This window comes from Schistocerca nitens, chromosome 2, assembly GCF_023898315.1.
Source record: "Schistocerca nitens isolate TAMUIC-IGC-003100 chromosome 2, iqSchNite1.1, whole genome shotgun sequence".
NCBI lineage: Eukaryota > Metazoa > Arthropoda > Insecta > Orthoptera > Acrididae > Schistocerca > Schistocerca nitens.
This window is the reverse complement of record NC_064615.1, coordinates 1,057,953,579-1,057,981,516: the sequence shown is the minus strand read 5'-3', so window position 1 is coordinate 1,057,981,516 and position 27,938 is coordinate 1,057,953,579. Positions and strand designations below refer to the sequence as shown.

General features: G+C 44.9%; 1 long non-coding RNA gene and 1 pseudogene across 1 annotated transcript in view; both read left to right on the top strand.

Moving 5' to 3' along the window:
- Positions 1-27,938, top strand: part of LOC126234786 (uncharacterized) — a 514,880-nt gene that overhangs the window by 273,352 nt on the left and 213,590 nt on the right. The gene's annotated exons all lie outside the window — the stretch shown is intronic.
- On the top strand, positions 4,796-4,913 carry LOC126238053 (5S ribosomal RNA; annotated as a pseudogene).

Below are 27,938 nucleotides of genomic sequence, written 5' to 3'. Positions count from 1 at the left end.
ATAAACGTCGGGTTGCAGTCTATCGCGATTGCGGTTTATCGTATCGCGACATTGCTGCTCGCGTTAGTCGAGATCCAATGACTTTTAGGATAATATGGAATCGCTGGGTTCAGTCGAGATGACAGCCATCTTATCCGAATGGCGGTAGCGGATCGGGCAGCCACGTCTCGATCCCTGAGTGAACAGATGGGGACGTTTGCAAGACAACAACCATCTGCACGAACAGTTCGACGACGTTTGTAGCAGCGTGGACTATCAGCTCGGAGACCATGGCTGCGGTTACCCTTGACGCTGCATCACAGACAGGAGTGCCTGCGATGGTGCACTCAACGACGAACCTGGCTGCAGGAGTGGCAAAACGTCATTTTTTCTGATGAATCGAGGTTCTGTTTACAGCATCACGATGGTCGCATCCGTGTTTGGCGACATCGCGATGAACGCAGATTGGATGCGTGTATTCGTCATCACCATACTGGCGTATCACCCGGTGTGTTGATATCGGGTGCCATTGGTTACACGTCTCGGTCGCCTCTTGTTCGCACTGATGGCACTTTGAACAGTGTACGTTACATTTCAGATGTGTTCCGACCCGTGGCTCTACCCTTCATTGGATCTCTGCGAAACCCTACATTTCAGCAGGATAATGCCCCACTGCATGTTGCAGGTCCTGTACGGGTCTTTCTGGATACAGAAAATGTTCGACTGCTGCCCTGGCCAGCACATTCTCCAGATCTTTCAACAATTGAAAACTTCTGGTCAATGGTGGCCGAGCAACTGGCTCGTCACAATACGCCAGTCACTACTCTTGATGAACTGTGGTATTGTGTTGAAGCCGCATGGGCAGCTGTACCTGAACACGCCATCCAAGCTCTGTTTGACTCAATGCCAAGGCGTGCCAAGGCCGTTATTACGGCCAGAGGTGGTTGTTCTGGGTACTGATTTCTCAGGATCTATGCACCAAAATTACTTGAAAATGTGATCAGATGTCAGTTCTAGTGTAATATGTTTGTCCAGTGAATACCCGTTTGTCATCTGCATTTCTTCTTGGTGTAGCGATTTTAATGGCCAGTAGTGTATGTACTGGGTTGTTATAACTAAACTTTCCTATTTAACACGTTATAACACGGAAACTAATTACCGTACGAGGACCAAACTCGGTAGCATTAATGCCAAGGACACGGGGAAGAGAAATTATGCAGAATCACTTCAACCGAAAGACTTTTAATTTGATGCAACCTAACATCATATCATTGCATACCGGTACCATTACAGTAACAGAAGGTGCTCCATATGGCGCACATCTGTGTCCAGAAGTGTCTGAAAGTACAGGATTGCATTCTGCAGAGCAGAATGAAGCATGTTAGTAGGTATGCAGACTACCTCTCTAGATGTGCTCCTCTTCAGATCAGCACATGTGTGAATGTCCTTCAGGTAGCCCCACAACCAGAAATCACAGGGAGTGAGATTAGGTGATCGTAACGGTTAAGCATTTGGAAACAATCGGCTGATAATTCGATCATTTCCAAATGTGTTTCGCAGAGGCAGGTGAACCTCACGAACGGTGTGCGGTGGGGCCCAATCTTGCATGAAAACTGTTGAGTTTAATGTGTCTGTCTCCTGTTGGGCGGGTATTACAGGCTAGCGAAGCACATCTCAGTAGTACAGGTCAGTCACAATGGACGTCTTAGGTCCTTCAGCGCCAACCTGTTCAAAAGAATGGGCCAATGATGAACGTAGGCGTGAAGGCACGAAGTACGTGACTAGTTCACCCTAAAGAGGAATTTCATGCACAGCGACTGGAGGTGAAGATCCCCACAAAAATGAGCTTCGTCTGTGCATAGGATGGTCCAGGGCCAGCCCTCGTCAACTTCAGTCCTTGAGAGAAAGTGGAGAGCGAAGTCAACACGTCGTTGTGCGTCATCCGGTGCAAGCTGCTGAACAATAGGGGTCTTGTACGGATACCATTCGAGAAAGGTTCGAAGCATCATCCGTACAGTGGACCACGGGATGTTAAAATATGACACATCACGCGCACTACCTGACAATCGGGAATTGCGAGCAGCTTTATCTGCCGCAGCAACAGCGATTTCATGCATCACCTGTGGTGCAACCGGTCGTCGGCCTTTTCCTGCAGCGACGCCCAGTTATCTAGTTGATTCGAACCTCTTCATCATGCTCCGCACAGCAGGTGGAGAAAGAGGACCCTTCCGTAATCCTTTCAGCCGACGATATTCTCGAAGTGCAGCGGCAGCATTACTGTTGTTTTGATAATAGAGCTTCAGCAACAATGCCCTGCTCCTTTTGTCCAAAATCATGTTAATACGTGAACAGGTGCATTGCGACTGGTCAGGAGTGTGAGACTGTGAATCAGGATGACTGATCACGGCACCTGCTGGCCATAGTTGAAACTGGACGGTGGCGCTGTGAGCATGGAAATGATACACCCCATACTCTGGACATTAATGCTGCCAACTTTGGTTCTCGTACGGTAAGTAGTTCTCGTGTTGCAACGTGGTGAATATCCGGTATGTAGAGATTTCATCCACCGAGGAATCGAGAGACTACTAACTAAAACATGACTGCAACTTAGATTTTATATTTTCATGGGGTACTATTTTCCCGTCATGCTTTCGACAGATGAATGCAATGTAAGGTCCAGTGACAAAAAAAAAAAAAATATTTTTATGTGACATAATTACAACTCAACAATTTCCTGATATCTTTCCTTTATTTGTAGTGTGACACTGTATTTATTACCAAATTTTCTGGTTGTAGGGCCGGCCGAAGTGTCCGTGCGGTTAAAGGCACTGCAGTCTGGAACCGCAAGACCGCTGCGGTCGCAGGTTCGAATCCTGCCTCGGGCATGGATGTTTGTGATGTCCTTAGGTTAGTTAGGTTTAACTAGTTCTAAGTTCTAGGGGACTAATGACCTCAGCAGTTGAGTCCCATAGTGCTCAGAGCCATTTGAACCATTTTTTTCTGGTTGTAGGTTAACGGAAAGTACGCTACAGATGAGTGAGTTTTCGAGTATCAAAACACGTATTTGACATTAATGGTGGTATACGGATGAAAACTGACAAAAAACATATTTTTCGTGTGATATGATTACAAATTAACAATTAACGGATTTATTTTCATTTGCTCGTAATGGGAAATGTTGCTTCTTACCAAATTTCATGATTCTAGGTCAATGGGACATATCATACAGGCTTTCACGAGTGAGTTTTCGAGCATCAAAATACGTGAGATGACATTCTGTGGAGGTGAGACAGCCACAAATGAAAATCCTCCATGGACAATAATCTCCAGGATGCCAGAAAACTCATCAGTGTCATCATTGATGACCAACTCTTCCAGGCGCTACTGAACTTAGAGGGTTTCTTTTCTACTTATCATCACCAGCTAAAGAAGACTATGTCTTGTGATATGAAACCGATTGTGCTGAAAGTCTCAAACAGGAAATATGTCCATCTGATAGGCACGGGTATTGCAAGAATAACTATCAGCGACAGAACAAAGTCATTCTAATTTGTTGTTTTAACACAATGTAGTCATAAAATTATCCTTCAATGAGGCATCTTGTGGGCTTCGAAAGCAATCACACACGGTGGAAAATCGGAGCTCCGTATCGACAAAGCTATTCGAGTATAACAGATTGCTCTGGATGTTTGTTTCCCATTGAGGACATCTTTATCGCATCGTCATCAATAAGATAAGTTAAAGTGGTCAATCAAGTTCGTATACGCTAGACACCTTTTACTGCAAACAGAAATGTAGTGGTACCGACCTTACAATTCTTTTAATTGGCGTCACTAAAATCTTAGTCGGACGACTGTGAACCGTTAACACTACACGTAGCTGTAATTACTTAATTGCATAGTAGTAACACGAAACTGAAAAACTTTATCTGACTTCTAGGTAGGTTAAGTAGGACATCATTACTTAAATGTGATATGAGCCTCCGCCTCTTCTCGGGGACGTCTTACATTTCAGTAACTAATTTCAGAACCTCTGGCTTTCTATGATGTAAATCAGCTGGAATCTTCCTATCTCTAGAGGCTTTTTCCTCAAGTATACCTTCACTTCTCTCCTCTCTGATTTCCACTAACAAGTCCATATTCTCCCGTACTCCTTCCTTCTATTCGTTCCCCTACAACCACGTTCTCATCCCAGATTGGTACTGCGTTATCATCTTCCTTCACATACAAAACTACCCTTTGAATAAGCCCAGATAGCCTCGCGTGTTGGCACACCGCTTCCAGGACTCGGGCAGGCGCGTATCTAATCCGATAGGCAGATTAACGACTTGCCAGTGAGCCTCAATGTGGTTTTAAAGCGGTTACTCGCATCCGATCTGGCGATTTCCAGAGCTGGTATCCACGTCACCCCTCCCCTCCATGATTCGCAAACGTTCCCACTCTTTCACATGGATGAGATTACACGCACACAGTTGGTGAGGGGGCGGGGGGGGGGGGGGAGCAAACGGCTTACGGGCATCTGGCCCCTCTCTAGCATAGCATCAGTAGTGATAATCCAATAATAACGATGCAAACAGTCCAGCATCAGATTTCACAGTTTGCCAATCAGCTGGAATTTTTCTTCGCGTACGGAGCTTTTCCAAGTATACCTCCCTCTGTAGCGATCTTTTATATGGACAGTGCATTCACTGTTGCGTAATAGCTGCAATCTATATCACAATTCTCCTCTCTCCAAATCCGGTAACAACCATGCCGACCCCGTCTAGCTAGTGGATTAAGACATAAGAAAGAAAATTGTCGTATATTTTCTCTGCCTAGCCAGCGACTTTGCCGCCGTGGTAACACCGGTTCCCGTCAGATCACCGAAGTTAAGCGCTGTCTGGCTGGGCTAGCACTTGGATGGGTGACCATCCGGTCTTCCGAGCGTTGTTGGCAAGCGGGGTGCACTCAGCCCTTGTGAGGCAAACTGAGGACCTACTTGACTGAGAAGTAACGACTACGGTCTCGTAAACTGACATACGGCCGGGAGAGCGGTTGAAACGTCCCCTTAGAAAAATTAATGAATTACTGTGGTGATAAACCTCTTACATTATTTGATTTTCAAACAGCTGAGCAGAACTGAACGTACTCAGACATTTCGCTCTTTACCTATTCTGATCAACACTAAACTGACACACAATATTTTTAGCGCAACGGAATCTGACTTTCAATAATCCCTACAAAAGAATGGCCCTGACTAACATTAACCTATACGTTTCACAAATCACTTACCTCACAAAAATCTTCGTTACTCGAACTACTGCAATTCAGCGAGCGCCAATACTGCGAGCTAAATAAAAGATTCAAACTACTGAAGGTACTAACTACTGATAGGCATAGTTAGCAAATGAAAGATTTTGATAAAGAACAAACAATGTATTTACCTTAATAGTGTTCAAAAGTGATAATATATATATATCAGTCCATGATATCCAATATTACAAATTTACTCTTTCTGATGGACACACGTCCAGATCGTCCGCTCTCAAAATTTCGCCATCTCTCTCCCCACAGCCACCACTACTGGCGGCTCACCTCCAACTGTGCAAAGCTTAGCGCTGTTAACAGCCAACAGCCCAACACTACAATAGCGAATATTACAACAATGCCACCCAGCCACAGACTGCACACAGCACAGCCAGTGATTTTCATACAGTGCGCTACGTGGCGTTACCAATACCAGCCTACATACACAGTGTGCTGACCACATGTCCCTTCATATCCTCATCCAGTGACGCCTGTCGGCTGAGGATGACACGGCGGCCGGTGGGTACCGTTGGGCCTTCCAAGGCCTATTCGGACGGAGTTAGTTAGTTACTTAATTTATCTACTTCTAAATCTTCAGACGTTAGGTTGTCTGTCCGAACTATTGCAGTTTCCGTTCGCTTGCTATCGATTCTAACGAGAACATAACTTTCATTGAAACGTTCACAGTAGTTCACTCTCTGTGCTATCTTCAAATTCATAACAAATCCTACTCCCATTATACCATTTTCTGCTGCTGCTCGTATTACCCTATATTCGTCTGTCCAGAAATCCTTGTCTTCTTTTCATTTCACTTCACTGATCCGCACTATATGTAGACTGAGCCTTTGCATTTCCCTTTCACATTTCATTGCTTCTCTGCCCCGTTCACACATCTGACATTCGACGCTCTGACTCCTGTAATGTTACGTTTTCATTGGTTATTCAGCTCTTTTCCTGGTTACTTTCTGCTTGTCAGTCCTCTCCCGGAGATGCGAATGGGGAACTAATAAGGAGTCCTTTGGCGATAGAGAGATCATTATGCCACTTTTTCAATAACATTGTCTATCCTGTGCATGTACATCGTGGGTCTTTCACGCAGTGGTTTCCATTGCCTTCTGCATCCTAATACCTCACGTCATTGATCGATCCTTATTCTTCCTCCTTTTAAGGGCCGTTTCCTACCCTAAGGGCAAGAAGGCACCCTGAGCCTCTTTAGTTCCTCCGTCCCGTCTGACAAGGCTGTTGGTAGGATGAGAGTCACCCGTAGCCATTGGCTTACATTGCTGAGGCTTTGTATTCACTATTGAATTAGTGGCTCGGTTCGAAGTGAGACCCAGGACGTTTTGATTCTTAGCTAAAGATACTACCCCTAGGCGCTACCCACAGACAACTTTCTTATATGTCAGTGATGATAACATGTCGCCATTATTAAATTCTTAAGAAAAATTATACATGGTGATAATGTTAAGACAGTTCAGAAACTAGTTCTCTCTGAAGAAGCCCTATCTACCTCATCATCGGTGAGTCAAAAGGCAACATAAATAACTTATCGTTGGCTAAGCTCAGATTCAAACACACATGAGAAAATTAAAATTTTGAATTGTGTCCTTCGAGCATTACCTGTCGTTTTTAGACGGAATCGTTACTTATAGCCGCGCCGAGTGGCAACGTGGTTTCAGGCGCCATGTCATGGATTGCGCGGCGCCTCCCGCCGGAGGTTCGAGTCCTCCCTCGGATATGGGCGTATGGGTTATTCTTAGAATAACTTAGCGTAAGTTAATTTAAGCAACGTGTAAGTCTAAGTACCAATGGCCTTTGCAGCTTGGTCCCTTAGGAATTCACACACATTTTAACATGTTTTCCATTACTTATAATTACCGTATCTGTTGGGACTGCATTTAAAAATAGGTAAACATTGTGTTTCATGCTTCCGGTTAAGGAAGCAAATTCCTGCAAAGTCTGTTATGTCCCCAAGACATCTGTCTTCCAACAAATATTAATATAATACCTGAACGTGTGTACTGGATTCTCTCACAGTACACGAGTAAACAAATTTAGTGTGCGTGGAATCAAATGAATTACATTTATGAAACTCTTTCTCTGATAGTAAGATTATGTCGAAACAAATATGTGAACAGAAATCGAAATTTAACTGTAGTAAACGTAATTTTAACCACTAAACAACACATTATTTACAACAATAGTGAGGTTCCTTTTTCATTAAAAATTGCCGTAACGAAGAAGAAAAGAAGAGTAAAATATGTTCTCTGAAGTTTTATCACTTAGTCTTACTTGGCAATACGACTGCGTCCAATAAGCAGTTTAAAACTAATGACTAATTGTCCTTATCAGTAGGATGTACAGTCAGTTCCACAAGAAAGTGTACGCCATAATTTTAAGTGTAGCATCCACAGCGATATCTCTGGTTGTGGTCTCGAATCTGAATTCAGTTCGCTTTTGAACAGTGTATAGATCAACAGCGTGAGGACTGAATGTTTTGTTTTGTCAGTTGCGTTTTAAAATGGGTGCAAAATATCTGGAGCGTCACGAGGCAGTGTTCGTAGTAAATCAACTTTTTGAGCCTGGTCTCCTCTTTCAAAAGTCTGTTGTACGAATCGTGAAAGGTTGCTTCAGCAGACTGTGAAATACGTGATGAAAGTGAATGTTTGAGGATACTTCCCTCAACTCATTTTTGGCTATTTGCACTTATTTACATCCACTTTAAATTCTGAAATATGCTCAATATTTATCAAAAATGCCTTCTGCGGTCCGTTAAGAAGCTTTTTGGTCCGAAAGAAACAAACGGTCTGCTTCAAAGGGATAATGATCCAACACATCTGTACAGCTTGGAAAAGACAATGAGGTGTCTGTTGAATCCTGCCTAGTCGTCGAATTTGGGGTGTCTAGGAAACCCTTCTCGGATCGCTAGATCAAACAAATCGTACACTACTGGCCATTAAAATTGCTACACCAAGAGTAAATGCAGATGATAAACGGGTATTCATTGGACAAATATATTATACTAGAACTGACATAAGAATACATTTTCACGCAATTTGGGTGCATAGATCCTGAGAAATCAGTACCCGAACAACCACCCCTGGCCGTAACAACGGCCTTGATACGCCTGGGCATTCAGTCAAACAGAGATTGGATGGCGTGTACAGGTACAGCTGCCCATGCAGCTTCAACACGATACCACAGTTCATCAAGAGTAGTGACTGGCGTATTGTGACGAGTCAGTTGCTCGGCCACCATTTACCAGACGTTTTCAGTTGGTGAGAGATCTGGAGAATGTGCTGGCCAGGGCAGCAGTCGAACATTTTCTGTATCCAGAAAGGCCCGTACAGGACCTAGAACACGCGGTCCTGCATTATCCTGCTGAAATGTAGGGTTTCGCAGAGATCGAATGAAGGGTAGAGCCACGGGTCGTAACACATCTGAAATGTAACGTCCATTGTTCAATGTGCCGTCAATGCGAACAAGAGGTGACCGACGCGTGTAACCAATGACACCCCATACCATCACGCCGGGTGATACGCCAGTATGGCGATGAAGAATACACGCTTCCAATGTGCTTTCACCGCGATGCCGCTAAACACGTATGCGACCATCATGATGCTGTACATAGAACCTGGGTTCATTCGAAAAAATGGCGTTTTGCCATTCGTGCACCCAGGTTCGTCGTTGAGTACACCATCGCAGGCGCTCCTGTCTGTGATGCAGCGTCAAGGGTAACCGCAGCCATAGTCTCCGAGCTGATAGTCCATGCTGCTGCAAACGTCGTCGAACTGTTCGTGCAGATGGTTGTTGTTTTGCAAACGTCCCCATCTGTTCACTCAGGGATCGAGACGTGGCTGCCCGATCCGCTACAGCCATTCGGATAAGATACCTGTCATGTCGACTGCTAGTGATACGAGGCCGTTGGGATCCAGCACGGCGTTCCGTATTACCCTCCTGAACCCACCGATTCCATATTCTGCTAACAGTCATTGGATCTCGACCAACGCGAGAAGCAATGTCGCGATACGATAAAAATCGCAATCGTGATAGGCTCCAATCCGACCTTTATCAAAGTAGGAAACGTGATGGTACGCATTCCTCCTCCTTACACGAGGCATCACAACAACGTTTCACCAGGCAACGCCGGTAGCTGCTGTTTGTGTATGAGAAATCGATGGGAAATTTTCCTCATGCCAGCTCGTTGTGGGTGCCGCCACTGGCGCCAACCTTGTGTGAATGCTGTGAAAAGCTAATCATTTGCATATTACAGCATCTTCTTCCTATCGGTTTAATTTCGCGTCTGTAGCACGTCATCTTCGTGGTGTAGCAATTTTAATGGCCAATAGTGTATTAATGGGTTCTATTACCCAATGAGCAATGACAGTATTTAACGGTGACAATAACACAGAAATGTCGCAAACAAAGGGCGACATGCAAACAAGAAATCTCTTCAGCATGTAGGGTTCCTAAGTCGCTGGTGTTGAAGTGCCTAATCTTGATGCTGCTGTAGAAGTGGGCGCGACCAGTTGGACCAGCACTTACGTCCTCTTCGCGTTGGAGGCCGCTGCTTTTGCGTTGTCGTCCTGGAGAGGAGTCAGTCAGCGTGCGATTGGCCGACGTCTTCTTCACGGCCCTCTCTGCACTCTTGTTTCCGATTGGCGTGCTGGGTCTTGACTTTATGCGGTAACAGTGTCCGCGATGGAGTGGCCTGCAATGTCTCTGGATGCGAATCCGATCGGAAATGTATTTTCATATATTAAGATGAAGCTTAAGGGAAAGCCAATATACATTAAATGTACACCCTAGCTGCAAACAGGCGTTGATATACTTCATTGGGGACTTGTTGAAATCGTGTGCCCCGACCGGGACTCGAACCCGGGATCTCCTGCTTACATGGCAACCGCTCTATCCATCTGAGCCACCACGGGCACAGAGGATAGTGCGCCTACAGGAACTTATCCCTTGCACGCTCCCCGTGAGACCCACATTTCCAACATGTTCACACCACTACATTCGTAGTGCGCCTATAGATGTTTGCGCATCATACTCATTACTCGTGGCAGATTAATCTACCAACTCCCGTACGAGATCGGGCATGGTGTGCGTTCGCACAAGAATGTCAATGGCCAGGACGACATATTTTAACTATATATATGACGGTAATATCTGTTCCCGAAAGAACAGTGACCGTTCAGCTTTGCTAGAAGGAAATGATATTGAAATGGACACCCTAGCTGCAAACGCCTATTATACTACCGTCATATATATAAGCAATATGCATTCATGCAAATGTCATATACAATCATGACGATGTGGAGAACGTCACCGAGAGTGAAGAAAATCTCGTGGAAAGCGTGACACAAAGGTGTAAGCTGTAGTCGATAATGACGGCCATTTTAGGCCATTGTGCAAGTCAGTAATAACATTTATGTGAATGTGTACATATATTTATAATAGTGTCTTTTATTTCATACATACAACAGCGTACATTTTTTTGTGGAGCTCACTGTACGTCTCATTGATCGGAATCTTTTTGCGGTCCTTATGTATTCGTACATCTCTTTTCCGCTCCCCAACCCCCCCCCCCCCCTCCCATTTTAGTGCCCATAATACACTGCTGGCCACCGTAAATGCAACACCCTGAAGGAAGCATCCGAATCAAGTGATATTTACACCATGGGTTTGCAGCGATGAGATATGCAACTGATTAGAATTTCAGCGCAGACGCACATCACGCGCGCCTGTGGCGCCACCTCATAGCGCCATTTAAGGCTTGGCGATTTCGACGAGTGTACGTTCGGCACGTGTGTTTACCTTGTGGTTGTTTCACAAGACGATCAGTTATGCTTCGTAGACAACAGCGAACATCTTTTGATCAAGTATCCGAGTTCGACAGAGGAAGGATAGTGGCTTACCGAGATTGTGGATTATCATACAGAGAAATCGCTAGTCGTGTTGGACGAAACCAAACAACTGTAATGCGGATATGTGACCGTTGGATGCAGGAGGGTACGACGGACCGACGTGGTCGATCGCATTCACCTCGGTGCTCCACTGCACGTGCTGATAGGCAAATTGTGCGCATGGCAGTGACGGATCGCTCAGTGACATCCCGAACCATAGCACAGCACATTGCGTCTGTAACGCATCATCCAGTGTCTGCGCGTACCATTCGACGCCGTTTACAGCAGAGTGGACTGTCCGCAAGACCTCCATTGCTTCGTCTACCATTGATGCAGAACCACAGACGTCTCCGTCGCCAATGGTGTGATGACAGACGGATGTGGACGGCAGACTGGAATGACGTTGTCTTTACTGACGAGGCACGCTTCTGTCTGCAGCACCACGATGGTCGGATTCGAGTGTGGAGACACCGTGGAGAGAGGATGCTGGACAGCTGCATTATGCACCGCCACACTGGTCTTGCACCGGGTATTATGGTATGGGGCGGTATTGGATATTACTCCCGCACGCCTCTAGTACGCATTGCCGGTACTTTAAATAGCCGGCGCTACATATCCGAGGTGCTGGAGCCAGTTGTCCTTCCTTACCTTCAGGGCTCGGCCACAGCCATATTTCAACAGGATAATGCGCGACCACACGTGGCACGCATTGTCCAAATGTTCTTCGTCAATAACCAGATTGAATTGCTTTCCTGGCCGGCTCGCTCTCCGGATCTTTCGCCGATAGAAAACATGTGGTCCATGGTTGCTCAACGAGTGACCCAGATTACATCCCCAGCTGCCACACCAGATGATCTTTGGCAACGTGTGGAAGCTGCTTGGGCTGCTGTACCCCAGGAACACATCCAACGTCTCTTTGACTCAATGCCGAGACGTGTGGCAGCGGTGATCTCCAACAATGGCGGCTACTCTGGCTACTCATTCTGGCAGGAACCACATGTCACAGACGTCTGTAAACGTAATCATTTGATACTTGGTCAACATGTTATCTACAAAATAAATCTTGTTGTTCTACCTCTTGTCTTTCTTGGTGTTGCATTTACGGTGGCCAGCAGTGTACTTTCCTCTTCAGCTCCTTCTCCCTCCATTTCCTTCTCCATCTCCACCTGCTGCTTCTCCTCGTCCATCACCAGCATCACCACCTTCCCCTCCTCACCTCCAGCCTTCTCATTTCCCCTTCTTCACGTTTTCGCCCATTGCGAATCTGCGCTCCCGCCTAAACGCTGCCCTACTTCCATACAATCGGTGCGGCACTCTCAGGACGCAATACGTCCAGGAGCAATCCCCAAGTTTCATAACGCGAAGTCGCAACGCCGGGTGACTGTCAGTGCTGCGAATGGCTGCGAAGGCTATTCAAAATCACGGAATCGAGAGGGAGCCGACGATGCAACGCAGCGACCGGCTGGGAGTACAGAGGCGCATTTCGCGGTGGAAGCGCAGCTGCGGTCTGGTGGTGCGCTAATCCCCGCCACACGTGGCCGGCCGCTCGAGTCCAGCCGGGTAATAAAGAGAGCTCACGGCTTAACACGCCCACCTATCGATTGTAGGCCACCGCTGGCGCCGTCTGCGTTTCTACGCCCTCGCTCAGCTGTGCAGCTGCGAATAGGACACCGCTGTCAAACTGTATATTAGCTCAAGCTGTACGTGCGTTTCGAGCTAGCTGTCGGATTTACGACGTTCGCATACGACGCCCGGTTAAGGTTGCTACACAACTGACCAATAATCTTTTTTGAATGAGGACTCCATCGAGATTTGCGTGCACCACGACCACAGCACCACTATTACAAACAAAAGGAGCGTCAGCACTGGTGGTTGAAGCAGAAATCTTTATTTCAATCACTGCGTGACCATCACCAGTAATAGCACTGTGGACTCATGAGTACAAGCACTGAAATTGAAATATCTGCGCATTTCAGTAAAAAATACTTCTCAGACAGAAGGCAACTGGGCTAGCTGCTTACACTGACGTGTGCAGTTGGCTAGATGGGTCTGTCCTGCAAGCAGCTACTCCAATTGCATTGGTACCTGTAAACAGCTAGCTCTGTTGCGTTAACGTTCGGTCTGACAAGTACTCTTTATTGATATGTGCAGGTATTGCAATTATTTTGCTTGTATTTATGAATTCACAGGGCTTTAGTACTATGACTGAAGCCGAATTTTAACAGAAATAAAGATATCTGCTGCAATAACTAGTGCTAATCCTCTTTATGGTATTAATATTAGCCCTTGTTGCCACAGGCAACGAAAAATTGCCTACGCAAACCGTCACAACTGCACAAGATAGTCAGCTGATGCATGGGAAAACCACAATGCCTCGCTGACAAGGCAACTAGCATGCCAGAAATTTAGATACCGTTTAACATAATGCCCATGTGGATAATCCTCTACCACTAAAACTGGAGTAGTTGCCGCTAGGTGAACCTGTCCTTATATAACTTTCGTTTGTTCGATAGCACAGTTCCTCAGTCAAATGTCTGTGTACATGAATAATCATTGTCTCGCAAAAAAAAAAAAAAAAGTCTAAAAATATGTTCTTAGACCATGTGATAGCAATCTATTGTTAGCCTTCTGCAATTCCTTATAGTCACTTGTCTATATTATATACATTAACCATTAAATGAAATTGAAACAAATGAGCCCTTGGTCACAATTTTCAGTCTCATTAACCAGGTTTCAACATTTCTAAGAGTGCCTTCATCAGAATTTAGACATTTAATGTGGTCTACAACATAATTACAAATTTATGGGACAAAAAAAATTGCATAAAAAGTGTAAGTTCTGACTAACAATACAAGACAGAGACAGTATTTACATGTCACATATAAAATAAATAACAGGCCAGAAGGGCTTTAGTTACAAAATATTTAAAAGGAATGTGTGAAGGCGAGCCTCTGAGGGCTGCTCATACCTGTACAGGTACGGCGCAGGATATGAATTGTTTGTATACCATATCCACACTGTACGCAGTGACATATTGCTGGGTTGGAGATCCGTTTCACGCTCTAATATTCAAGTTCCTGTCCTCAGTGGGAGAGCAGTGTGATTTGGTAAGAGTCTTTCCATATTTCACGAAATATAGAGCACTTTGCAAGGTTTAATTATCGGTGCAATATGGTGATCTGTGTAAAATAGCTTTTTGCCACTGAAAGTCTCGTCTGCAGAAAGAAAAAAAAAAAGGTGGAAGGTGTTTCCACACAGGCGGCCTCAGCAATTCGGCGGGTAAATTAGATAAGACCCAATCATAAAGCCACATTCATTCACAAGACATCATTTGTGCTGGGATATAGGAGTTTCTACATAGCGATGAAAACGTTTTCGTATGTTGAAAGCAGGAAGGGTAACACATGATGGATGGGGTGGCACGTTAGGACCACGAGGTAGAATACATTCGACGTTATTCTGCGCTATTTTCGTAAACAAGTTCTGTTAGAGCAATAATTTCAATGCATACAAGCTGAGACATCACAAAAGCTCCTACAAAAGCGAGCATTACCTATTTCTGGGACACTATACAATATATATAGACTCAGATCACAATATAGTAGTGATGAAGAGTAGGCTGAAGTTCAAGACATTAGTCAGGAAGAATCAAAACGCAAAGAAGTGGGATATAGAAGTACTAAGGAATGACGAGGTACGTTTGAAGTTCTCTAACGCTATAGATACAGCAATAAGGAATAGCGCAGTAGGCAGTACAGTTGAAGAGGAATGGACATCTCTAAAAAGGGCCATCACAGAAGTTGGGAAGGAAAACATAGGTACAAAGAAGGTAGCTGCGAAGAAACCATGGGTAACATAAGAAATACTTCAGTTGATTGATGAAAGGAGGAAGTACAAACATATTCCGGGAAAATCAGGAATACAGAAATACAAGTCGCTGAGGAATGAAATAAATAGGAAGTGCAGGGAAGCTAAGACGAAATGGCTGCAGGAAAAATGTGAAGACATCGAAAAAGATATGATTGTCGGAAGGATAGACTCAGCATACAGGAAAGTCAAAACAACCTTTGGTGACATTAAAAGCAACGGTGGAAACATTAAGAGTGCAACGGGAATTCCACTGTTAAATGCAGAGGAGAGAGCAGATAGGTGGAAAGAATACATTGAAAGCCTCTATGAGGGTGAAGATTTGTCTGATGTGATAGAAGAAGAAACAGGAGTCGATTTAGAAGAGATAGGGGATCCAGTATTAGAATCGCAATTTAAAAGAGCTTTGGAGAACTTACGGTCAAATAAGGCAGAAGGGATAGATAACGTTCCATCAGAATTTCTAAAATCATTGGGGGAAGTGGCAACAAAACGACTATTCACGTTGGTGTGTAGAATATATGAGTGGCGACATACCATCTGACTTTCGGAAAAGCATCATCCACACAGTTCCGAAGACGGCAAGAGCTGACAAGTGCGAGAATTATCGCACAATCAGCTTAACAGCTCGTGCATCGAAGCTGCTTACAAGAATAATATACAGAAGAATGGAAAAGAAAATTGAGAATGCGCTAGGTGAAGATCAGTTTGGCTTTAGGAAAAGTAAAGGGACGAGAGAGGCAATTCTGACGTTACGGCTAATAATGGAAGGAAGGCTAAAGAAAAATCAAGACACTTTCATAGGATTTGTCGACCTGGAAAAAGCATTCGACAATATAAAATGGTGCAAGCTGTTCGAGATTCTGAAAAAAGTAGGGGTAAGCTATAGAGAGAGACGGGTCATATACAATATGTACAACAACCAAGAGGGAATAATAAGAGTGGACGATCAAGAACGAAGTGCTCGTATTAAGAAGGGTGTAAGACAAGGCAGTAGCCTTTCGCCCCTACTCTTCAATCTGTACATCGAGGAAGCAATGATAGAAATAAAAGAAAGGTCAAGAGTGGAATTAAAATACAAGGTGAAAGGATATCAATGATACGATTCGCTGATGATATTGCTATCCTGAGTGAAAGTGAAGAAGAATTAAATGATCTGCTGAACGGAATGAACAGTCTAATGAGTACACAGTATGGTTTGAGAGTAAATCGGAGAAAGACGAAGGTAATGAGAAGTAGTAGGAATGAGAACAGCGTGACACTTAACATCAGGATTGATGGTCACGAAGTCACTGAAGTTAAGGAATTCTGCTACCTAGGCAGTAAAATAACCCATGACGGACAGAGCAAGGAGGACATCAAAAGCAGACTCGCTATGGCAAAAAAGGCATTTCTGGCCAAGAGAAGTCTACTAATATCAAATACTGGCCTTAATTTGAGGAAGAAATTTCTGAGGATGTACGTCTGGAGTACAGCATTGTATGGTAGTGAAACATGGACTGTGGGAAAAGCGGAACAGAAGAGAATCGAAGCATTTGAGATGTGGTGCTATAGACGAATGTTGAAAATTAGGTGGACTGATAAGGTAAGGAATGAGGAGGTTCTATGCAGAATCGGAGAGGAAAGGAATATGTGGAAAACACTGATAAGGAGAAGGGACAGGATGATAGGACATCTGCTAAGACATGAGGGAATGACTTCCATGGTACTAGAGGGAGCTGTAGAGGGCAAAAAGTGTAGAGGATGACAGAGATTGGAAAACGTCAAGCAAATAATTGAGGACGTAGGTTCCAAGTGCTACTCTGAGATGAAGAGGTTAGCACAGGAAAGGAATTCGTGACGGGCCGCATCAAACCAGTCAGTAGACAAAAAAAAAAAAAAAAAAAAAAAAAAAACAATATAACATTGAGAAACCTTTTAGAAGCACCTGCGATGGTGTGTAGCTACGCACGCTCATTTCGTGGTGATGCGTCAGCCGAGCTGGGAAGGTAAGCATGCGTGCACGGACAGACACAGCTCAAATGTCCCATTAGGATGGCGAGGAAGAGAAAGCAGCCTGTCCTTTTCTGGGAAACAATGGAACGGATTTCTGCAGCATATGTGAGGGTGAGTTGCTCTGCAAATAGATATTTGCTCCTGTCCTCACTGGCAGAGTAGTATAATTGGGTAAGTCTTTCCGTATTTGACGATATATAACGCTCTTTTCAGGGTTTAACTGTCAGTGCATATGGCGATCTGTATAAAAGAAAATGTTTTTTGCCGATGAAAGTCTCATCTGCAGAAGACAGTGGTGGACGGTGCTCCCACAAGGGCAGCAGTTTGTTGGGCAAATTCAGTGATGAATGGGCTGTCCAGTTATGATTGCATTCCAACATATTTCAATAGTGCGACCTGTGGTGTCAGCATAGCATTGCGAACCTTTTAGCTGCTATGCACACATTTCTCTCGCCGCTGGACACGCAATGCAGCTATGCGCCATTGCGTCTGCAATGGTCTAGGTGAACACGTATTTTCGACATGAATTTCTCACGTGTCAAGTATGAAAGGGATGCCGCCGCCTTCTGATTGCAGAACCCAGACAGACACCTGTGTGTGGCTCAGCAGAGGCAGTGGCTGGCGGCGCGTCGACGTATGAGCACGTTGTAGCCTCTGATACGTCACAATTGACTATAGTTCAAAAGGGTTTTATACGTGCATTGAGTGTTTGTGCAGTGAATTATTTTTGGCTGTTTAAGCGTTGTGAGCGTGTTGGCTGGACGTTATGTATGCATTCTTTCGGTAATTTACGAGTTGATTTCGTGTCTGTACATCAGTGTACTGCATTAGTTTGATAATTTTCGAGTTGTTTGCATGTCTGTGTGCTGTGTAGTGTTATTTGGGCAGTTTAGAATTAGTGAGCGTGTCTGCAGAGCGTTTAACATGCGTTATTTCGGTAATTTACGAGTAGTTTGCGGGGCTCTAGGCTGTGAATTGCGACTCAAACACGTCAGAGAGTGTGTTTTGTATCAGTGTAATAAAAAAACTACGTGAAACTCGTCCCTAAATAAAATGTTTCAAAAACAAATATATTACTCTCCTTCCTCTCTCCAGCAGTGCAGCACAGGTTGAGTCATTTTCTGGCCATTTCCCCCCCTCCAGACTGCTGTCTTGGATTATGTCATATAAGGGATAACAGCGCCCTCTGGTGGCAGTACTGTGTAATAGGTCAGTTGGATCTGGATTCCTTGGTGAACATACTGGATGGGGCTAAATAAAGACTGAAAATAAAGACATGTCCAGCGCAAGCCAAGTGTGTGACATTGTCCTGACGGAATTTGAACTCCACACCATTTTGTGGGGAAGGGGGAGGTGAAGGGATTAAGTTAGTAGACATAACCCAATTGACGTATCTTCCCGCCAAAATTCAAACTTCCCATCAAAACCCGCCTTTTTGGATAACGGTACTTGCGTCATCAGCTGATGTCACGGCCGCCATCTTGGACAAGTGTACTTGGAATGATGCCCCTGTAGCTCCCTACTACCATCACCATGTAATCTGTCACAACACTGGAAAGTCAAATGAAGATGTGTTAGAAGTTGTCTCATACTGTATAATTTTATTTGTTAATCAAATAATATGTTTATCAAATGTATATTAACACGCCATAATGTTAAATGTCTGTGCCCGAAGTGCTACATTGCGTACATGTAACCATATTTATGAGAAACGTAGATCAATTCATTGATTTCATTTTGGACATTATTTTGTAGTATGTTTTCCACAAACAGAAGAGAGACCATGAGACGAAGACCCCAGCGGGTGTAGTGTCCTAGTCATGTCCTAGTTTTTATCTCGCTTTTATGAAACTTTTGGTAATTATACAACTGACCTATGTTACTGTGAACGAAACAGGGACACCTAGAGATAAGAACACCTAGAGATAAGACGGCGATGCGACGGAACCAGGGTCTTCGCGTAATTCTGTGGATAGGTGGAAGCATAGCCGCATTTATCCTTGCAAGTGTCCACAACGCATCAACCATTTCCAATAGACTGTGCATTCACTCTATTACCAATTGGTAATAATAGTGACTTAACATCAAAATTACAATTTTTGATATCGATCATTTACAATGGAAATAAACGAAATTCATATTACTGAGATTTTCCTCTTAACCAAAACGTAATTATTATTGCCGTTATCCAAAGATAAACACGCGGACACTCACATCGGCGCATGCTTTTATATACGTCCATATCCTCATTTGCACATATCCGTACTGAGAGGGGATGACTAACGAGTTTTATAATTTTTTTTGCTCTAGTTTTATATCCATGGCGACGTAATTTGCACGAAAGTGGTAATAATATTGAAATAAAAACATCTACGCTGACTTATTCAGGGTATAAATACGATCGCTGAGCAGATAGTTACAATCCCATTGAAATCGCTCTGACGTACCTCCGTGTTATCTCATAAAATTCTTATAATGTTGAACCTACTAAAACAACTGGAGTTTTTTGTGTGTTGCACCGGTCTTCCACATGGTGTAGATTAAGTATCTTCGGTGCGACTGCTCCAATACACTGCATCACTGACGTTGTTACACTACAGACGTCACGTATTTCTCAGATTTTTTTGGTCCCGAAGTCCCACCGGTCGGTATTGGAAGAAAGTGAGGGGATATACGGCAGACTCTTCGTGGGTTAAATGGCCTGACTGTAGCTGTACACTACACATACATTCTCTGAAATTTCTTCCTCAGATTAAGGTTCATGTTTAATAGCAGCAGTCTTCTCTTCGCCAGGAATGCGGTCTTTGGCGTTCATGGTCTGCTTCTCATATTCCCGTTGCTTTGTCCGTCATGAGTTATTTTGCTGCCTAGGTAGCGATCAAGAAAATTGCTGTTAAGTATTTCGCTATTCTCATTGCTGCTACATATCATTACTTTCGCCTTTTTAATTTTACTCTCAATCAGTATTATGTACTGATTAGAGTCTTTATTCCGTTCAACAGACGTTGTAATCATTCTTCACCTTCACTGAGGACAACAATTTCGTCATTGATATTCTTTCTCCCCCAGTTTTAATCCCACCTTTGAACCTTTCTTTTATGTCCGTCACTGCTTCGTTGATGTATACAGTACATGGAACACTAAGACCGAAAGACTGCAACCCTTTCTTGTGCCCTTGTCAATTCGATCACTTCGTTCTTGGTCTTCCATTGTTATTGTTCATCCTTGTTACTTCAACATACCGTTACTCATGATTCCTTATAGAGGGTCTCCCAGGAGAAATGGCCAGTATTCAGGGGAACGACAGGGACGATCATTCGAAGCAAATTAATTCAAGTAAACATAGGCTCTAAAAACCATACCTTAAGAGCTATGAGCAGTTCTTCTGTGAAACAGAACTCTTCTATTGCAAACTCTTTGCTTTACATATTTTGAAAGGTGCCAGTATGGACTAAAACAAGAAAAAAGTATCCCGTTAGCATGGGCTTTAACGTACATGCCCTAAGAGCTATGACAACCTGTCCATCTTCGCCTCTGTGAAACATATCTATTTCACTGAACAAGTGTGCGTGGCTCTTATGGTACGCACTTTAGATCCGTGCTTACTAGACCATTTTTTTCCTTGTTTTGGTCCGTACTATCACCTCTCAAGACATGGAAAGCAAACAGCTTGGAGTAGAAGAGATTTACGCACTTCCCGCATGCTGGAGTAGATGTGGGTGTGCAAGTTCTGTTAATCAGTACAACGAAAAACCAGTACAAAGTCGCAAACTTTACTTTTTTTACCAACTCAATGGCTAGTTTCGGGCCGAGGCCAATTTTCAAATCATCGTAACGCGGTCAAAAATGGTGTTTCCGAAGACTTGAAAACCATGTCAAAAATGTGCAAAGAGCAGGTACAGCGCATACACATAACTCAGTTACCTGTAAGCGCTGTAGCTGTTCGTTACACATTTTTTAAATGGTTTTCACGTGTTCGAAAATAGCATTTTTGACTATGTTACGGTGATTTGAAAATGGGGCTCGGCTCGATAGTCATCGAGTCAGTGGAAGAAGTATAACTTGAAACTGGTTTTTCTTTGTACTAATAGGAGAGATTTGTTTCACAGTACCGAAGAAATGCTCATAGCTCTTACGGTAGGCATTTTAGAGCCCATGTTTACTCGACTTTTTTGCTTCGAATGATCGTTCCATTCATACCCCTGAGTTTTGACCATTCCTCCTGGGACACCCTGCAGGTTAGTTTCACTATTCTCAGAATTCCGACATCTTGTACCATTGTACAGTGCCAAGCACTTTTACCAGGCCGACAAATCCTGTGAACATGTCTTAATTTTTTTTCAGTTCTGCTACCATTGCCAAGTGATACAGATCAATGGTCATTTTTTCCATATAGTTGTTCAGCCTCTATAAAAAGGGTCGCAACGCTCACACATCATTCATTTCTTCCATAACAACGATGCGCCCCTCGGTCATGGGGCCATCTGAGAGCCGCTGAACCGATGTCCTCGCACTAAAGCTGTGAGGACGGGCCGTGAGTCGTGCTTGGGTAGCTCAGATGGTAGAGCACTTTCCCGCGAAAGGCAAAGGTCCCGAGTTCGAGTATCGGTCCGGCACACTGTTTTAATCTGCAAGGAAGTTTCATATCAGCGCACACTCCGCTGCAGAGTGAAAATCTCATTCTGGAAACACCACGTTGTCCTCATCGTTTGAAAACATGTTTCTCCCTCAAATTTTCTTTCAGATTGCCGAAAAGACTGCCTGACCGTTGTCGTTTTCGCAAGAGCCATACCCTCCCGCGTAATTACAATTGGGAGTACATTTACAGCTGCCGCGTCACTTCACTTGAACACTGTGATACCCCTGTTTTCCGTACCGCAGCTGTGCTGTGTCTACAGGAAACCCGTAACATGTTCTCTCTTCTGAAAACGCACCGCACCTTTGAAAAAATGGTGTTGTCGAGGGAAGACATGTGCAACTTCTCTTCTGAAGTTCCTACGTAAGTCGTAGGTTAAGTACCGTCGGTTGTGTTCCTACATAACTCCGGAACCGAAGCTGATCTTCCTCAAGATCGATCTCTACCAGGTTTTTCTCATTCTTCTGGAGATAATTCGTATTAGTGTTTTGGTACCACGAATTATTAAACTGATGAAATGACATGTTGTGTGGCGAGGGCCTCCCGGCAGGTAGAGCTGACCGCCTGAAGCAAGTACACTCCTGGAAATTGAAATAAGAACACCGTGAATTCATTGTCCCAGGAAGGGGAAACTTTATTGACACATTCCTGGGGTCAGATACATCACATGATCACACTGACAGAACCACAGGCACGTAGACACAGGCAACAGAGCATGCACAATGTCGGCACTAGTACAGTGTATATCCACCTTTCGCAGCAATGCAGGCTGCTATTCTCCCATGGAGACGATCGTAGAGATGCTGGATGTAGTCCTGTGGAACGGCTTGCCATGCCATTTCCACCTGGCGCCTCAGTTGGACCAGCGTTCGTGCCGGACGTGCAGACCGCGTGAGACGACGCTTCATCCAGTCCCAAACATGCTCAATGGGGGACAGGTCCGGAGATCTTGCTGGCCAGGGTAGTTGACTTACACCTTCTAGAGCACGTTGGGTGGCACGGGATACATGCGGACGTGCATTGTCCTGTTGGAACAGCAAGTTCCCTTGCCGGTCTAGGAATGGTAGAACGATGGGTTCGATGACGGTTTGGATGTACCGTGCACTATTCAGTGTCCCCCCGACGATCACCAGTGGTGTACGGCCAGTGTAGGAGATCGCTCCCCACACCATGATGCCGGGTGTTGGCCCTGTGTGCCTCGGTCGTATGCAGTCCTGATTGTGGCGCTCACCTGCACGGCGCCAAACACGCATACGAACATCATTGGCACCAAGGCAGAAGCGACTCTCATCGCTGAAGACGACACGTCTCCATTCGTCCCTCCATTCACGCCTGTCGCGACACCACTGGAGGCGGGCTGCACGATGTTGGGGCGTGAGCGGAAAACGGCCTAACGGTGTGCGGGACCGTAGCCCAGCTTCATGGAGACGGTTGCGAATGGTCCTCGCCGATACCCCAGGAGCAACAGTGTCCCTAATTTGCTGGGAAGTGGCGGTGCGGTCCCCTACGGCACTGCGTAGGATCCTACGGTCTTGGCGTGCATCCGTGCGTCGCTGCGGTCCGGTCCCAGGTCGACGGGCACGTGCACCTTCCGCCGACTACTGGCGACAACATCGATGTACTGTGGAGACCTCACGCCCCACGTGTTGAGCAATTCGGCGGTACGTCCACCCGGCCTCCCGCATGCCCACTATACGCCCTCGCTCAAAGTCCGTCAACTGCACATACGGTTCACGTCCACGCTGTCGCGGCATGCTACCAGTGTTAAAGACTGCGATGGAGCTCCGTATGCCACGGCAAACTGGCTGACACTGACGGCGGCGGTGCACAAATGCTGCGCAGCTAGCGCCATTCGACGGCCAACACCGCGGTTCCTGGTGTGTCCGCTGTGCCGTGCGTGTGATCATTGCTTGTACAGCCCTCTCGCAGTGTCCGGAGCAAGTATGGTGGGTCTGACACACCGGTGTCAATGTGTTCTTTTTTCTATTTTCAGGAGTGTATTTTGAGTTGATGATGAAGAAGAAGATACAAACGCCGAGTTCCTGAGAGGAGAAAATCTCCAACCGGGAATAGAACCCGGGCCCCCTGGCATGACGAACCGGCGCGCTGTCCACTCAGCTACGGTGGCGGACATTAAAATGATGATTCGTTAGTATTCTCACCTGCCGGCACCAGCGATCTACAGCACGAAATCAAATGAATAGTCGCACTCGACGAAGTATCTTGTGAGAGTTGCTGACTTGGCCACGCCTCCAGAATGCGTGGGTGCCCTGTGCCCTGAGGGGATGAGACTCCGAGGTTAACGAACGTGGAGGCGGGGTCGCCTGCGACGCACGCCTCCGCCCTCTCAGTATGCGGAGCCCGCTGCCGTCCTGGGTCGCTTCCGGCAGTTGGGGCCGCCGCGCCAACTCGCGAGCAGTCCGCCCCCGGAGGCGGTCGTAAACAAGACTCAGCCGGCAGCCTCCGGGACGTGTCTGTGCGCGGGAGGAACTAGGGACTGGGCACTGCCAGGGTTCTCGCGTTTACTGCTGGAACGTGAAGAGACAGCTAACTGCCGAAATCCGTCTTGAAGCCATACGAGGGGAGTTACAATAAGTAATGGAACACATTTTTTCTCAGACAACTTCGGCTGAAAAAATGCTGAATTTGTTGTGGGACATAGAGGAATTTTCCGCTCGAGACCATACGTTTCATGAGGTTCCGGTGGGTAGCGGCGCTGTGCGTAGTCTTCTAAATGGCGTCTGTAACGGATATGCGTTCCAAGCAGAGAGTTGTCTTTGTGGTTCTTTTGGCGGCAAACCAGAGCATCGAAGATATTCGTAGGCGATTGCACAATGTCTACGGAGACCTGACAGTGAACCAAGGTACGTTGAGCCGTTGGACGAGCAGTCTGTCATCATCACAACAAGGATGGTGCAGTGTTTAAGGCAAATGCCCAGTGAGCCTGAGATCTCGGGTTCGAACCCCGGTACACATTTTCACTCGTCGCTTCTGATTCCGCATGAATTCTGGATGCAGCTGACATCTACAGCCCTCTTCCCTCCTCTCCCCCTCCACCATCAGTTTTCATAGTTTAATTAGTTTAGTAAAATTTTACCGACACTAGCGTCGTGTTGACATACCAGCCTCCTAGCGCGAGAAACATGGTTTGCTCTGCATTCTAGTCTTTTTTTAGTTTCTTTATTCCCAAATCTTTATAATTATACATATGCAGCCCGCTACCTTCATGATTAATGGGTCCTTAAGTGTTACATATCATTGTAATTGCAGCTAATTTGCAGTTTTTACAAGTGAACTATACCCAGTACAGAATTAGAATGGGTAATTTTATTACTACTAATACTCTATGATAGGTACTTATGTGTAATCCCTACTGCCTGCAGCGTCACAGGTGCGTCAGCAAACATATAAACCTACCATGCAGCCTTGCTCACCGAGCTAATCCCGGTGGGCGTGCCCCTCTGACTAGGCAGGCCAAGGATGTCTAATGCTGCAGGTTCCCATTTTAATTTCCTAATTCTAAGGCCTATTATCTAAGTCCTGTTCTATGTCATGTTCGGTGCATGTCCTGATTTGTTGTTATCGCACCCCAGTCCCCCTAGTCCTGCACGTGGCGGATTCTAACTGTAATGTAAGTCGGCGTGTCCACGCACAGGCGGTATAGGATTAGGGTACTGGACGCATTTGGTATTGGTTATTAATCACGGATTAATCGTTAATTAACGTCCTTCAGATATTCTGTCTACACTTTCCGTGATACCTCGTTTGCCAAACTGTGCAGAGTTTGAAATGTGTCCTCACGTATCAGTTCCGATATTAGTTTCAGTTCTAGTTTGGATATGGTCTTCTGCTGGACTGTTTACTCACTAGCTCTCCAGGTTCATTCGATGTGCGTGTCGCTGTACGCTGCGCTTTACCTGTCGGCTATCACTGTTTCCAGGTAACTTCCGTTATTTCTTTTGCCTGTGGTCCCTTTTGTTTTTGCTTACAACAATTTTCCTTGGCTTTCATCCTTTCAGGTTTATACACTTGGTTTATTTTAATGTATCTTGTTCGAAAAAAAATACTCATTCCCTCTTTGTCACCATGAGCATATTTCAAACTCTGCTTTTCCATCGAACTGTCTATATCCCATGGGGAAAAGCAACAAAAATAGAGGACATCATTAGATTACTCACTTGCAGACCTAATGACCATCAAGAATCAAATGGTTCAAATGGCTCTAAGCACTATGGGTCTTAACATCTGAGGTCATCAGTCCCCTAGAACTTAGAACTACTTAAATCTAACTAACCTAAGAACATTACACACATCCATGCCAGAGACAGGATTCGAACCTGCGACCGTAGCAGTAGCGCGGTTCCGGACTATCAAGAATTCTACCGTCAAATTACCCACTGGCCTATAAAAAATGGTTCAAATGGCTCTGAGCACTATGGGACTCAACTGCTGTGGTCGTAAGTCCCCTAGAACTTAGAACTACTTAAACCTAACTAACCTAAGAACAGCACACAACACCCAGCCATCACGAGGAGAAAATCCCTGACCCCGCCGGGAATCGAACCCGGGAACCCGGGCGTGGGAAGCGAGAAGGCTACCGCACGACCACGAGATGCGGGCACTGGCCTACAAATGAAGTTCTTAAATCACAAGAGCAAGATGACTAAGGAAATTCGAAATGGAATATTACATTTTCTTTTCTCGGTTATTTTCTTAATAAATAGTGATTGAAAACCTATTGCTTTACTTTATCTAATGCTTACGATCCTTTCAGATTCGTAAACTATAACTGTAGTATCCGCCATCACTCAGCCAGCCGCCGGCCGACAGCGGCGACTGTCAACACCCGCAAAGCGCGGCCAACCGCGCAGCTGCAAAGATAACACACGCGGACCGGGCATATAGATTCACCGACCGGCCGCGTAGTCCATTTCGAGATGACCACTAGAGGCCCAGTGTCCTGAAATGGAAGCGAGTCTCCACTCGGCCCCTGGCACCAACACACGCTGTGTTCCAGGACTAGCAGGACGCTATACAGCCCACTGAAACAGTATCGTAGAGCCAGTCCTACGCCTGCCTTTGCTCGTACTTGTGACTAGTGACCGCACGTACTAGGAACCCTGTGGAACTTAGGACACTGTCTCAACGATCTCGGATGTGAACTGGAGTGCCCTAGACTTGTGTACTTGCTATGGATTGTGAAGTTCTATTGTGAACCAGTATCACTGTGAATAAATCATTTAATTATTTTGTATGTTACTGTGTTATTCTGATACAACAATAAGTATGCTCTGAAAGTAATAAATGAATAATTATTTTTACCCAAGAAAGTACTAAAAACACAATTTGCTTTCATCCATGCAGAAAGGACTTTGGTCCAACACAAAAATGTTCAGACGAACAGTATTTTTAAACAACACTGAACACATTTCTGTTAAAACTACAGTTGTGAAACCACATTAAGCCTCTGTAGACCAGCATAAGGGAAAGTTTTCATAGTAGCTTTGGTCAGTTAAGGTCGTAACCGAATTACTTGTATGTAGAGTGTGTTGCATATCTATCGCGCGTTACCTCATAACGACCACTTTCTTTACATATGTGGCCAATGTCTATCTCGATCCCTCTGGAAATGAATTGTCTACAAACTCAGTGAGGCTATATGACCACTAGACAACTACTGAGCACCGTATGTAACATCTTTCTTCTACATTGGTATCCTCCTGTCCGTTACTTAAGAATAAACAGTATTTATAGCAAAAATGCAATTTTTAATGTTTAATGTAGGTTTTTTCGAAATTTGTCAACTCATAATGTGAAACAAACGTTGTATTAAAGATAAACAAAACAATAGAGGTCTATCATATAGCACTTTAAAATTTAATTGCCTCAACAAACAAAAAGAAAAAAAAATATATCAAACATCGCTCCAACACCTCGTCGAACATATGTAAAACTAGTTTCTGTTAATCATAAACAGCTTTCCCATTTGCCAATAATAATTGGAAAACTTCTTCGATTACATGTAAGTGCAATAATTACTCGACAAAATAATTTTTATTACTTATAAAATGTTATATTCTGTACGAACATAGAATGACGTACAGTTCTAATTACGTGCAAAAGAAACAACCAGACAAAAAATAAAACAACCAGACAAGAAATAAGAGCAGAGGAAGGCGTCGGCTTCCATTTTCTCTCTTAAATATTCACTTATTCACTTATTCCCTACCATTCTACCAAGCTGCCTGTAATCCTACCATTTACTTCGTC